The following is a 14,494-nucleotide window of genomic DNA, read 5'->3' on the forward strand; positions in this document are numbered from 1 at the left end:
TCCTCTTTTTATTGGAGGAGCTTTTGAGGGAGGCTTTGCAGCTGTAGAGGGGAAGCAGAGACCCTCTCATCTGTAGGATGGTGGGGGTTCTTTTCCTCCATTGCCAAAGTGAAATGGGTGGTTTCAACTCATTTCTGACCTCAGTAGCCCTCTTTTCTCGTAAGATTTTCTTTGGTTTCATTCCTTCAGTTTTCACTGGGGGCTTGAAAGATGAGTTGCAATTATGATTTAGTCTAATTGCACTTTGGCTGCAGAAGGACAATGTCCTTTGTTTTCTGAGTATCCAGTGCCTTCCCAGAAACTGGTAGTAGTGACCAAAACCTAGAAGAAGTGGAACCCTGTATACCCCCTTTTTTTGGATGACCAGGTAGCTAGTAGTTATTCTTGGGAATTTCTGGGAGGGTTTTCAACAGAGCAACTCTATCATCCTTAGTTGGACTTCTATAGGGCTGTTACATTTTTTGAGAGGGCCCATTTTTGATTCTGCTCAGTGGTTGTGTGTTTGGATGTGGAACTTGTGGTCTCCTTACTGGTAATGCCTGCCTTTTTTAGTGGGTCCAGGAAATTAGGATTTAGCAGTCTGAGCTCTGGAGCATTTCTGGCCCCAAATGTGGACTGGGATACTTACTTTGTGCATGAATATTGCCACATTATACTAGGTGCCATGGTTGACATGTTCATATGTTTTACTGTGTTTTTTGAGTAACTGTTATCAGGACCCTGGATTGGTGAGCATTGCCCACACTCAGACTCTAAGTGAATATTGTCTTCCCGTGGTCGCTGTATTGTTTTTTGACATTTGGTTACTTGTGGCGGGATAGTAGCTTGCCGTGTTGCCTTTTTGTTTCTGGGTCAGTTGCCTCTCTCCTTGTTGGGGGTTTGCTAGCCTCTTTTGAATTGATAGGCTGTTGGTCAAGGAGTCGGTAAAGCATCTCTTGTTTTGACTTGCTATGGTTTCTGTGGCGTGGGACATTATCACGCAGGTTGGCTTGAAGGCATCCCTCCTGGTCTTGGACTTTGCATCATGTATTGCTGAGAGTGAGTAGATGTTGGTAAACATTCAGTGCCTCTCCTTCATTGCCTGGTTATAATTTTAGCTACAGATACTGTGTGGATTGGGTCTCTGAATGTGTGGCACACCATAGTGTGGTTCTGCTCTTGGCAGACCACAGTCCCAATTTCTTCTAAGTAAGTCCAGAAGGAGTGAGTTAAGTTGATGATGGTCCGTCTTTTATGTTTTGGGTCTTTCTGTTAATTTTTTCTTTACTTTAACATATTGCACAGTTCTTCAGAGTCCCTGGATAATGATTAAACTTATTGTTAGTGCCTCTCAGTGGCCGAGTAGGCATGGTTTCAGATTTCTGCTGCTTTAGTTTTACAGAATGATATTGACAGGGTGTTGATTTGTTTTAGTCACCATTTTTTCTGAGGACATGCTTCAGGTTTAGCAGGATGTCAGAGAACGCACCACTAGAAAATTCTACATGACTAAACGGAAGAGATTTTCTATTTAGTGTCTCGAGCATGACCTGGACCCTTTTCTGTGGGTATTCATATGGTCCTTTCTTATTTGTGAGTTGCTCAGTTCTGACTTTGCATATTCATCTGTTAAAGCTCGTTTGTCAGCCATTTCCACTTGTCTGCCTCCATCCCTGGCTTCTAAAGGTGTCATTTATGTTCAGCCTCCAAGAAAGCTTACTCCTCCTTCGTGGGACCTTAATTTTGTTCTTGAGAAATTGATTCAGTCCTCTTTTGAGCCTGTGGCTTCCTCTTCCTTACAACATTGCACTTGGAAGACACTGTTTGTGGTGATTGTTACTTCTGCCAAGTACTTTAACCACTAATGGCAGTTGCACCTTTTTGGTTTTTCACAAGGACAAGGTGTCTCTTCATACCAAGCCTTGTTTTATGCCCAGGGTGTTTAATGATTTCTAATTGAATCAATCTGTTAATCTTCCTTTTTTCCCTTCTCTGCAGAATCCTAGTGAGAGGGTTCCTCACACCTTGGATCTACATATATAGCTCAGATATTATCTAGGTTAGATAAAACATATTAGGAAATATGAGCTGCTTTTTGTTTCCTTTCTTGCCAGGAAATGGATTTGGTAGTGTCCAAGCAAAACTATCTCCTCCTTGATTTCTAATGCCATTTATTTTTGCTATTCTTTTCATGGCAAGCAGCTTTCTTCTTTTGTGCTCTTTTTACCAGGGCATTGGACTCTTCTGGTGATTTTTTTTTCAAGGGTTTCCATACTCTATCCATCTTGGAAGCTACTATTTGGTCTTTTGTTAACACTTTTACCAAACATTTACAAGTTAGATATCATTTCTAGGGTCAAAGTAGGTTTTACCAGGGCCATCCTTCATGGTTTTTTGGAGGACTGTACTGTGGCTTTTTCTTCCCATATTGTCCAGTAGCTTTTGCACTCTCTCAAGAGAGAGTTATACTTCAACAGTGATAAGGAAAGGCATAGTGCAGTTGTGTAAGATCCTAACCATAACAGGAGATGTCCTTCTCTTCTCATGTTGCACGTTGCAGTATTCTTAATGTGGGATCTTCCGTCTCAGGCGACCCGAACGTCAGCTACTATACAAAAGCTTTCAGCCTGCTGCTGGTGCATGGGACATCACACGTAGGGCCATACACCAGGGACCTTATATGTGACATCCCCATGCACAGACCTCCAACACCAGGGACTTTATATGTGACATCCCCATGCACAGACCTCCGAACCTTTCTGCCTCAGTCGAACGTCAGATCGATCACATCGCTCCTCTGTATCCAGACGTCTAAAGCTAAGTACCCTTTTGGGGCTTTCTTACTTATATTAATTGCTTAAGCTTGGTTTGCTGGTTTTACATTAGCCGATGTCCGCTAAGAAGGTTAAGTGCTGATGCAGGTGTCAAATTCTGCATAAGGACACCCATGACCTTTGTGACTTTTGTTAGGCCGGGAACACAACCATACCTCCTGCTCCATCTGCTAATTCTTTGTCCCTAAAACTCTTAGAAGCCGTTTGGCTGCCCTTAACCTGTACTTAGAAAATCAAAGGCTTAAGAAGCTAGCTCTTAGGATGGATCTGGAGTCGGCTGACCCAATTGAACCACCAAAAAAAAAGGCCAAAGTTTTGCGGCATATTACCAGTGCCTCCCCGTCGTTGGATGCCCCGCCAACCGCTGGTTTAGGAGTTGAGGACGTCCGCTAGGGCCATCTGCTTCTGCAGCTCCCCTCGAGGGATTTCTTTCTGTGGAGATATCTCGGGCGTCTGTTATTTCCGATGTCGAGGGTGAACCAGGTTCCACCGGATGCCCTTCTGGATCTCAGAAAAATGAGTACCTTTCCTTTGGTAAGGCCCCAGAATCAAGGCTTAGTGTCTCTCAAAACAACGCCTTTAAAAAGAAGATAAAAAACTAAACATTTATCTACCCCTCCTGAAGGACTGCCAGACTGGCAGTCTTTTACTCAGTCCCTGATGCAGGCCTTCATGGCCCGAGGGATGGGAGGGTGGCCTAATGGTGAAGGTGTTTGCCTTACAAACACAAGGTGCAGGGTTTGAGTCTCACAAGGGATAATTGGCTAGGCTTAAAATGGCTCACAAGGGCAGTTAGCTTAGTACTAACCTATGAACCTTAGGACTGCATCCTCCTCAGCCCCTCTATTCCAGTGCTCAGCCCGAGGCTTACTTCTGCTACTTCACTCCTTCCCCTCTATTCCCCAGAAAGAAGAAGAGGCCTTCTCCTCCTGCTCTGAGGAGTCTATCACCTACTCATCCCAACTAGCCTCCCCCCCCTGGAATATTATTCCCTAGATTAGAATTCTGTTGAAGGAGATTCCCCTCCAGTGGACATAAAATTTGTTAAAACTGTCACTAAGATGAAATAGTACTTCAAATGGGATACTTCTCAAATGACAGAAACTCAAAAAAAAGATACTTTGAGATGTGAAGTTGTTCTATCTCGCCATTTATTCTTTACTGATGGGTTCGGAGCCGATCCTCGGCCCCCACTCGGCCAACTGCAAAAGCTTAAGGTCTTCAACCAGCTCAAGGCCAACTCCCTATCCCATGATGCACCCTGATCTTCCCTCAAATCTCGTTTGCTGCTGCAACTTGATCGGATGTTCACCAGCTCTAGCCAGTGAATAGCTTTTCTTCTTTGCATATTATAGCTATAATTTTAGTAAAAATGTAATGCGTCTTTCGGGTTTTCCCAGTTAGGGGTCGCCACAGCAGAACTCCGGTCCGCTAATGATTGGCAGTAGATTTTTAAGTGCCGAATTGCCAGTCCTGACACACAACCTTCAACAAAGATACGCCCATTCACGCATATCTCCACACAGAAGTAAAAATGTAATAATTTAGCATTAATATAGTAGTTAGAGTGTGTAGCTTGTTCTTATAGTTTAGATTTAGATTAGATTAATCTTTAAGGCCGTTTTTATTTGTGGTTAGGCCTTCTGTTCTCCCTGTCTCTCTTGAATTAGCATAATTAGTGTATTTAAGAGGAATTAGTGGCCGCGTTTTTTTTTAGGCCCTTTAGTTCTCCTTTCTCTTTAGCTTAAAGTGTGTGTTAGCTCTTTCAAGAGCATATAGATGTATATTTTAGCATAGTTAGTGTGTTTAATAGTTTTTAGCCTGTAGTTTTTATAGGGCACAGAGTTTCTCCCCCATTAGAGTGTGTTGTTTAGCCCTTCCTTTTTTACAGGGCATATACTTCACTAATTAGGAAGTAAAGGTAAGTTAGTGGACATATTTTTAGGCCATTGGGTTTCTATTTCTTATTAGTGTTAGTATACTATGTGTGTTAGAGCGCAATTGTAGCACTTCTTTTTACACAGGGCGTATAAATAATTTCTGTGTGCTGATTGTTTAAGGCTTGAATAATTGTCATGTGAATTATTTTTTGTTGTTATGGAAGATGTCACACCAGGAAAAAGAGAAAGCCAAGTCTGGCTTCAAAAAGTGCCCTAGATGTGGGCAAAAGATGTCCAAAACTGATGGACATACTGTGTTTACTGCTTGGGTGAGGCTCACCTGCAAGAAAGCTGCTCTATATGCCACTCCTTCCAGCTCAAGAGTGTTGCATGAGAGGAAGAGAAAGTTGATGGACAAAGGTCTGCTTAAATCATCATTTTAGGAATCGTTGGATAAGCCAGACAAACACTCAAAGAAGACTGAGCCATCTAAATCTCCATCTACATCGAAGTCGGCTTCCAGTAAAGCATCAACATCGGTCCTACAGCCTTCGGGACCAACTGTCGTTATGGTTAGGAGCTGGTCCCCGACCTTGGAGCTGGTGTTTCCAACTTTAAACTCGTCTATGCTACGATCTGTGGCCTCGTCACATTCCTTATGGGCCTCAAGTAGACTGTCTGATCTGGATGTGGATCTGTGGTGAAGAAGCTCCTACAGATACCAGCACTAGCAAAAATTTTATCGGTACCGACCCAGGGGGCTTCGGAGCTGATCTTAGTTCCTCCAACATCTTCTGTTCCTCCTCTGACTCACATGGATGTTTCGGAGCCGGAGAGTGTGGAACTGATTATCTTGGACTCTCTGGGTCCGACACCTTCTCTAGGTTTTTTGGCCCTGACTGCCCTGATACCCTCTGCTCCAACCGAGGAATCTCGGAGCCAACACTCACAGGTCTGATCGGGTGAGCCGACACTCACCGGAACCGACCGGTGAGTGTCTGCTTACCCGACCGGTGAGCCGAGACTCACCGGTCGGGTCCAGGGAGGACATTCTGACTAACTTGGTGCTGACTTTACCTCTCAGGGCTTTGGCTTGAGTGAACTCTGCCCCAACCTCTGGCTTGGAGCCCTCTGTACCGGCGCAGATGATTTATTTATTTATTTATTTATTTGCAGTTGGTTTACCAGGATAGTCCATTGGGCCTAAAAGAACCCGTTTTCAATGGAGTCCTGGGGAGAAAAGCTCCAAAAAACAGATACACAAAATAGGTACAAACAATTTAAAAAGCCCTTAAAGCAAACCAGAGGGCAGGAATAAACAATAGATAGCTTAGATACTTATACAAATGTAAAATAGGATACAGTCATTGATTTTGCATTTGAGGTAACATTCATATAATACAGTGTAATAGAAATAGGTAAAATAGATGTGAGTTGTGTATGACTTTAGAGAGGTAGAGTTGTTTTGTTATAAATGAATGTAGTTATGAAGGGAATGATAAGTTAAATAGGCTTTGTTGAATAGCTTAAGAATGGATGAAGGATTAAGAGTTCCATATTTTTATGATGGATGAGAACAGGAACATTCCCATTGCAACTTTAGATGTGTGTGTAGAGATTTTTAAATGAATAAAGATTAGAGGTGAATACGAATGGATGGTGGGAGTGAGTTCCAAAGAGGCTAGGTTAGGCGATAGAAGGTATTTGCCTGGGGGCGTGTTGGTTTATGTACTTCTAGTAGGTTTTGGTTGTTAGACCTTAAGTCTCTGTCTGGTAGATGTAACTTAAAAGCAGAAGACAGGGAGGGACAGAGAGAGCGGTTATTTATGAGCTTATGGGCTAGGGTGAGCTGAATGTAGTTGAGCTGATGAGGAAGTTCAAGCCAGTTTAGTTTTTGAAGAGAGGAACAGTGGTGGGTTGATGACCTGTGGCCGCTAGCGAACTTGGCGATCTTATTGTAGCAAGAGGAAAGTTGTTTCTTTAGAGAGGACTGAAGATTTGTTAGGAGAGGTGAGCCATAGAGCAGGGAGGGAATAAGAAAGGAAGAGGAGAGAGCGATTTTAGAGGTCTTTGTGAGGTAATGGTTTTGTGTAGAGCATACCCAGCTTTTGGTGGGTTTTTGATATTTAGTTGAAGATGAGAGTTGAAATTAAGCTGGTTGTCAATTTGGACACCAAGTAACTTAGTTTGACACTAGTTCTAGAATTGAGTTGTTTTGACTTATAATCAAGAAATTGTTTGTATTGAAGGGAGTAGTTTTAGAGGGGTAAATACCATGAGTTTGGTTTTAGAGTTTAGAGCTAGGTGGTTTGTTTTCATCCAATGCTCAGTAATTGAGAAAGCTTCTTGTGTGAGCTTTAGAAGCTTAGGACAGATGAGGCAGAGCTAATAATGGTAGAATCGTCAGCATATTGGATAATGTCAGAGAATGGGATAGATTTATGAAAATCATTTATAAATATGTTAGAGGAGAGGACCAAGTATGGAGCCTTGGGGAACTCCGGTGGGGGTATTGAGAAAAGAGGAAGTGGCTTTTTTCCATTTTACAGCTTGGTGTCTGTTTGATAGGTAGCTGGAGAACCAGTTTAAAGAGGAGGGAGAAAGGTTAAGGTTGGAAAGTTTAGTTAGGAGCAGACTGTGTGAGATAGTATCAAAGGCCTTAGAAAGGTCAAGTAGTAGGGTGGAGACAATTTTCCCGGAATCACGTGCTTTATTGATGGTTTCAAGAAAGGAGAGGAGGGCTGTCATGTTGCTATGGTTTGGCCTAAAGCCATATTGTGTAGATGTAAGAAGGTTATTTTCTAAAAGATATGGTAGTAGTTGAAGTTGGACACATTTCTCTAGTAGCTTAGAAATGGGGGACAGGATAGCAATTGGGCGGAAGTTGTTAACACTGCAGTTTTTTCCACCTTTATGGAGGGATGATGAAGGCTTGTTTCCAGAGTTGGGCACTGTACATTCCAGGATTGAGCGGTTGATGAGAATGCTTATGGGATAGGCAATTCCATCAGCAGCTATGCTTAGGAAGTATGAGGGATGTTATCAGGTGCATTAGTGCCGGGCTTCAATTTTGAAGGAGTTTCTTTATTGTAGAAGTGGATATAGGTTTTAATGAGAAGGAGCAGAGTGGGGAGGAAAGTATTTGATACTGGTAAGGATGATGAGGAAGTTAGAGTAGGTGAAGAGTTAGTAGCTGGGAATGGGGAAGTAAGAGAAGTGCATGGTGGTTTTTAGTGGAGAGGGTGAGGGGTATTGGATGATAAGGTGGAAGTAGAAAAGGAGGAAGTTAGTTTGCTAATAGAGTCAATGAAGAAGGAGTTAAATTGAGTAGCCAAGTCTAGGTCTGGGGCATTTGGATCAGGGGTGGGGTTTGTGGTTTGCTAGGGTTAAGGAGGGTAGAGATTCCTTTCCAGAATCACTGTGGATTTGTTTTATTATTGTTTTGAAGGGTAAAGAAATAATTTTGTCTGTCAGAGATAGTAAGCTTTTTACTTTGTTTAGCAGTGTTCTATATTCAATGTGGGATTTGGTGGTCTTAATTTTCTGGTAAAGTGCCCAGGCTTTATCTCTGAGGCATAGCTGCTAATGTATTTTGGTAATCCAGGGGCAGAGTTATTTTTATTCACTTTGTCCTTAAGGGGCTTGGGAATCAAGTATCTTTAAGAATGTAGAGTTAAAGTGGGAGACTCGTCATCTAAGGATAGTGTCTTTAGATTGTTCCAATTAATCGCTTTTAGAGAATTTGAAAAGTTTGTTGGGTTGAAATTTTTGTGGTTGCGGGTAGTAATATAAGTGTGGGGAATTGAGAGATGCAGGGAGTCGATAAGTGAAGATGGGCAAATGATCACTTAGGCGTGGAAGAATACCGCTGTCAGAGTGATAGTGTGGGTGTGAGACAAGGATCCAATCTAATATACTGCCACAGGAAAGGTGTTTAGATGGACGAGATACTGCCTTGATTAGCTGCGAGAAGTTATATAGGTTAATGTTAAGGGGGTTGGTTGGAGATTGAATGGAGGTCCAATTGATATTTACATCACCTAAAATTATGGTTTCATTACTAATGTTGTTGGAGAGCCAAGAGAGGATGTCTTCTAATGTAGAGATATTGTCACCAGGGGGGATATAGAGAGATACAAGACATATGTGTTTATGCTTGTTGACTTGTAGGAGGGTGAGGAGTATTTCAGCATTGTTGAATTGTGGAATAGGTTTGTCGAGGGGTAATTAACAAGGATGTTGAAAATAAGAGAGCTACACCACCGCCTTTTTTTATGGGACCTGTCTTTTCTAATGATAGAGTAGTTAGGTGGAATTATTTCGGAGTCTTTTATAGAGGGTTTTAGCCATGTTTCTGAGATAGATAGGATGTCAGGTTTATTATATGTGAGCCAGGCATGGAGGGTTGCTATTTTGTTGACTATGCTTTGGGAGTTTAAAAGTAAGTAATAGAGGCTTGTGTATGGTGGTAGAGGTAAAGGGGCCTGGGTTGGGATGAATATCGCCTGATAAGAGACAGGTAGCTAGGTGAAGGATGTGGTTGGAGAGGTAATTAAGTAGTTTAGTAAAAGGGTTGGGTACTGTTGTGATGGTGAAGTGGTTTTTCGTAGTAGTGGGGATGGAGAGTTTAGGAGAAGTGAGTAATTTGTAGGAGAAGAAATAGTGTTGTTTTATAGGAAATAGATGGGGAGAGATAGGTGAGTGTGAGTGTGAGAGGGGAAGTTTGATGGCCGGTTGTGTGATAGAGACGTGAATGGTGGCAGTTTCTAGGTTGGGTGAGGTAGTGAAGATAGGAAAGGTTTAGAAGTAATAATAGTAAAATAGAGATAGATGAAGGTTTTAAAAGCATGATGATCAAGGTTACTTAGTTAGTAGTAAGCTAAATGAATTAAGTATGTTTTTAAAGGTAAATATAGGAGGATGTGGTGGTATAGGCGAAGACTGTAGTGGGGAGTGCAGAGTTAAGAAGGAGGTGGTAGAAATGGTAGAAGCTGGTGTAAGTGGAAAGATAGGTTCAGTTATCAGAGTTAAAGTGTAGATCTGGAGTCTGATGATGTAGTTAATTAGAGGGTGTGGTAACAAGGAGGTGACTAGAAGATACTGGGTGTGTCAAGGGTATCGGTGATGGATTGATGTAGGGAGGAAGTGGGTGTGGTAAGAAGAGGAAATATAGCTAGTGGTGCTTTTTTGGATCTGAGGGATTCTTCTCGTAGGGACCATGGGGCCTTCGAAATTATGAGGAGGGCTTTGTCCACCTCGATAACCACTCCATCAGTTTGAGTAGCTCCCTCCCTGAAAGCACCGATGTCTGCCTCTTCATCACACTCTCCTTTGAAGCATAGAGATCCTGAGCATCAGGAAACTCCATTGGGTGAGACATGTTCTTCCGAGACCTCTCCAGAAGCCCCCACTGAAGAAGTGCCTAGGAAGAGACTCTGCAAAAGGAAGCATTTGGACTCATCACAGGAGTCTGTCACTTTGGATACTGGCGTGGAGGAGTCTGAAGAGTCCCCCTGGTCCCCCTCAGAAGATATCTCCTTTGCAGATATCTTAGAGATTCTTAAACAGAGGGGTGGCTGGAAATCCCTTAACCCTTCTGATGATGAGTCAGTTCTCCTGAAGGCTTTCAGATCTCAGCCCTCAACCTCTTGAGTGTCTCCACCCTTCGAGGAGTTGCTGGAATTACTCATTCCAAGGGCATGGGATTCCCCAGACACCACGGAGCCTGTTCCTAGGAGGCCCACAAATTTATTACCAGCCCACAAGACAGACTTTACCTTACCAAATGATTACCAGTTGATGCTATGGGGGTGGTGGCTGCCACTAAGAAGGAATTATCGGAGACTTCTTCATCTGTTCATCCTCCTAATAGGGAGTCTAAGATTATGGACAGGTACGGGAAGCGTATGTTTAGTTCAGCGGCCTTCATTCATCGATCGCTGAACTACCTCACACATTTTACTAGGTTACCAAGGGATCTCCTGAATGAGCTAGAAGATACCTTACAGGTTTCAGTAGCTGCGGGAGTTTCGGACAAGCTAACTTCCCAGCTCACCACTCTTAATTCGATAGTGAACTCTTCCATGTGTCTGTTGTCTTATGCAGCTGATGGTACGAGCAGGGCAGTGGGTACAGGAATCGCTCTCAGGAGACATTCCTGGATGCGCTTATGTTCCTTTGCAGAACCCTTTAAGTCTTCCTTCATTAACACCCCCTTTGACGGTTCGTCCCTTTTCTGACCTAAGGTTAAGGGAGCTCTTACCAGTTGTGAGAAGGATGGAAAGACCTTGTCTGCTGTCAGTGTATGTTTTTCTACCATGAACAGACATTACCCCAAAGGGAGAGGAGTTGGAAAGATATGGTTCCGTAAGTCTCAAGGATCTTTCCAAAACACTTGTGGTGACACCCCCTACAGAGGCAGAAGAGGTAATAATGGAAGACGCCGTCCATGCGGCAGGGGGATTCCGCAGAACCAGGGCGACAGAGCAGATGTTCTTCGTGTTTCGCTGTTGCAGTCATTACATTTGGGTAATCTGCTGGCAGGTTGCCCTTAGTCTGCCTGAACTCCAAAGTCTTTGGTCCTGTGTCGGTTGCTGTCTCCTCTTCCATGACGTCAGGTTGTCAGGGGTATAAAACAAGCAGCCAACGCCATTTTCTCTAGTCTTTCTTGCCGCACGGTGCCCGAAGCAGAAGCAGTTCGCAAGTGCCGGTCGCCAACTCCTGATATTTTTGAGTTTCAGAACCGAAGTCTTCACTAAAGCTAAGTACCCCGTTGGGGAAACTTTTTTCTTGCTCCATACCGATGTCAGAAAAAGTTAATAATTGTATTACTTGTGGGAAGCAAATACCTCATAAGGATTTTCATTTATACTGTATTCCTTGCCTAGGCCCTGATCGCAACGTGCCTGGCTGTCGGTTTTGTGCTAGATTTAACCAATGCACTATTAAGCGTCAGTATATTTTTGCCTCAAAATATTTTGGAAACCGATTTAACTACCATGAAATGTTGTCTGATAGCAATCCGACTACCGGAGTACATAAAAAACGCAAAGAAAAGGACAGAGACAGACAGAGTCCAAAACTGACGACGAAGCTTCTCCTAAGCCAGTCGCCGGTTCGCTGGTACTCAGCGAGGTGCTTTTGCAGCCCCTGATACCTGCTACTTTCGAGTCGCAGGCCCCTACCGAGACCCATGTGGAGTCCGGCACGCCATGAGTTTCTCAAAGTATTGTACCCACAGATGTCTCTCCCTCGGGTGGGTCCGGAGCCGCTGAGCAGGCACCGGCTTCTGAGGGTGTATTCAGGCCTCAACATTTTTATATAAAACTGACGCCAGCTTCAAAATCAAAGACAAAAGCAACTTCTAAAGCTAAAAAACTGATGCATGAGCCATGTGCACAGGCCTCTATGCCTAAAAAACAGATGATCAAAATGTCTGAAGACCTAATTACCTTGATCAGGGGTTCCCAACCCTCTCCTGATAAGAGGCATAGGCAAGACACTGATTATAAATCTTCAGATCAGGTTTCTATTTCTTCTGATTCCTCTTCTGATCCGGAATTATCTATCCCTCCCTATGAGGATTCTGATAAGAGGAATCTATCCCATCTGCATCACCTCCTGAGGATTATTCATTTGGAGAAACCTTGCATACTTTGAGGGAGCATTTTCACTGGGAGAGTCAAGATTTCTCAGAATCAAAAAAGAGGCTCAGGGATTTCCTTCTTCTCCCTCAGCATAGGCCTTTAGCCATACCTCCTGTTTTAGACATTGTGGATGTATTTTCGGAGTCGAGCTCGACTCCAGACTCCTTACCTCCGGCTCCCAGCAAGCCTGACAGATATTACAGGGTCCCTGATTCACACAAACTTTTATTTAGAAACTCTGCTGCCGATCCTGAAACTATTTCACAGGGTCCAAAGGGGGTTAAGGCCTCAACAGCAAAAAATCCTACCCCCTCTGAGAGAGATTCAAGGGCACTGGATACATGGGGAAAGAAGGTTTATACATCTGCAACCTTGGCAATTAGGGCCTTAAACTGCCATATGCTCAAGTATCAACAACATGTTATGGGATTGCTGAAACAGAAAATGATGTTGATTTCTGAATGTGCAGAAAATAAAGAATTGCAGGAATTATTGCATGCAGCAGAACAAGTAAGAAAGCATACTTTGCAATGTGGTTTTGATTCCTTAGAGGCCTCCTGCAGGGCCGCAGTTATTGGAGCTGTGATTTGGATGCATGCCTGGCTAAAAGAGCAAAATTTGCCTGATCATGTTAAAGCTAAAGTACTGGATGCACCTTTACAGCATGATACTCTGTTTGGTATTAAGGCAGAAGAGGTTTTAAAGAAAATGGAAGACAAAGCTAAGTCTATGCAAACTGTAAAAGACTTCTTACAAGTGCAGCCACCAAGATTCAGTAGACACTGGCCTACAAAAAAATGGGTCCTTTCCTGTGTCCAGCAGAGCTCAAAGGGGCAAATCCAGACACCCTAAAGGTTCTAGATACCAGGCACAAGATTCTTACAGGTCAAAGCAATGGGATGCTTCTACCTCCAAATCTGGAGAAGATAAAGCGCAACACTACAGAAAACGGTCTCAATGACTTCCCTCTGCCATCACCAAGCACTTACCTTTTGGCAGCACCCTTAGGGGGAAAATTAGCACTTTTTGCTCAAAATTGGCAGTTAATAACCCAGGACAAGTGGGTGCTAAATACAGTATCTCAGGGATACAGATTCCACTTCCATACTCTGCCAATGGCAAACGGTTGGCCGGATATGCCAAAAAAATCAATGGGCAGAGGCACAGAAACGGGTTACGTCCCTCATGGATGTGGGGGCTATTCAGCCAGTACCAGAACAGGAAAAAGGACAAGGTTTTTATTCAAGACTGTTCTTGGTACCCAGAAAAGACGAGGCCTGGCACCCAATACTGGACTTATCAATTTTGAACACATACCTGGGCATTCCAAAATTCAAAATGGTAACTTTACAGCAGCTTCTGCCCATGCTGGGCAAGAACGCTTGGCTAGTGACATTAGATCTAAAAGAGACATACCTGCATATCCCAATAAGGGAAACGTGCAGAAGATACCTCCATTTCAAGGCTGGCTCTATGCATTACCAATTCTCTGTGCTGCCCTTTGGCTTATCTACTATGCTCAGGGAATTTACAAAGTGCCTGGCACCAGTAATTGCATTTTGCAGACAAAAAAAGTATACAAATTTATTTTTACTTGGACGACTGTCTCATTCAAGCAGAGAACAAGGACATTCTTCTTCAGCACCTGGCGTTTGTGAAAACGCTTCTAACATGCCTAGAGTACACAATAAACGAAAAGAAATCACAGCTGGTACCCTCTTTAAAGATCACATTCCTGGGTGCAAGCTTGAATACAACTGCCCAGATGGCTTTCCTCATGCAAGACAAACAAAGGCAACTGACTACTTACTTCAAACTGATGGCAACAAAAACCCAGTTATCTGCAAGACAAACGCTGCAGGTTTTGGGATTCATGGCATTCTGCATCCTACTGATTCCATATGTAAAACTGCATATGAGGAAACTACAATGGTACCTAAAAAGGTTATGGAGTCAACATTGTCACAGTCTGGAAGCAATGATTCCTCTCATTCCCTGCCTACAACAGGAGTTTCTTTGGTGGGCAGAGACATGTCACCAAAACAAGGGACTGTCATTCACTCTACGGTGGACAAAGGCATGTCACCAGAACATGGGACGGGCTTTCACTCTACTCCTTGCCAGCCAAACCTTAACAGCCGCATCAGATTATGTA

General features: G+C 43.3%; 1 protein-coding gene across 1 annotated transcript in view; it reads left to right on the forward strand.

The window, feature by feature from the left end:
• ZDHHC17 (zinc finger DHHC-type palmitoyltransferase 17) overlaps positions 1–14,494 on the forward strand; it is a 1,884,000-nt gene that overhangs the window by 498,345 nt on the left and 1,371,161 nt on the right. The window lies entirely within an intron of this gene.

This window comes from Protopterus annectens, chromosome 11.part0 (assembly GCF_019279795.1).
Source record: "Protopterus annectens isolate FY-2018-M chromosome 11.part0, PAN1.0, whole genome shotgun sequence".
Lineage (NCBI taxonomy): Eukaryota > Metazoa > Chordata > Ceratodontiformes > Protopteridae > Protopterus > Protopterus annectens.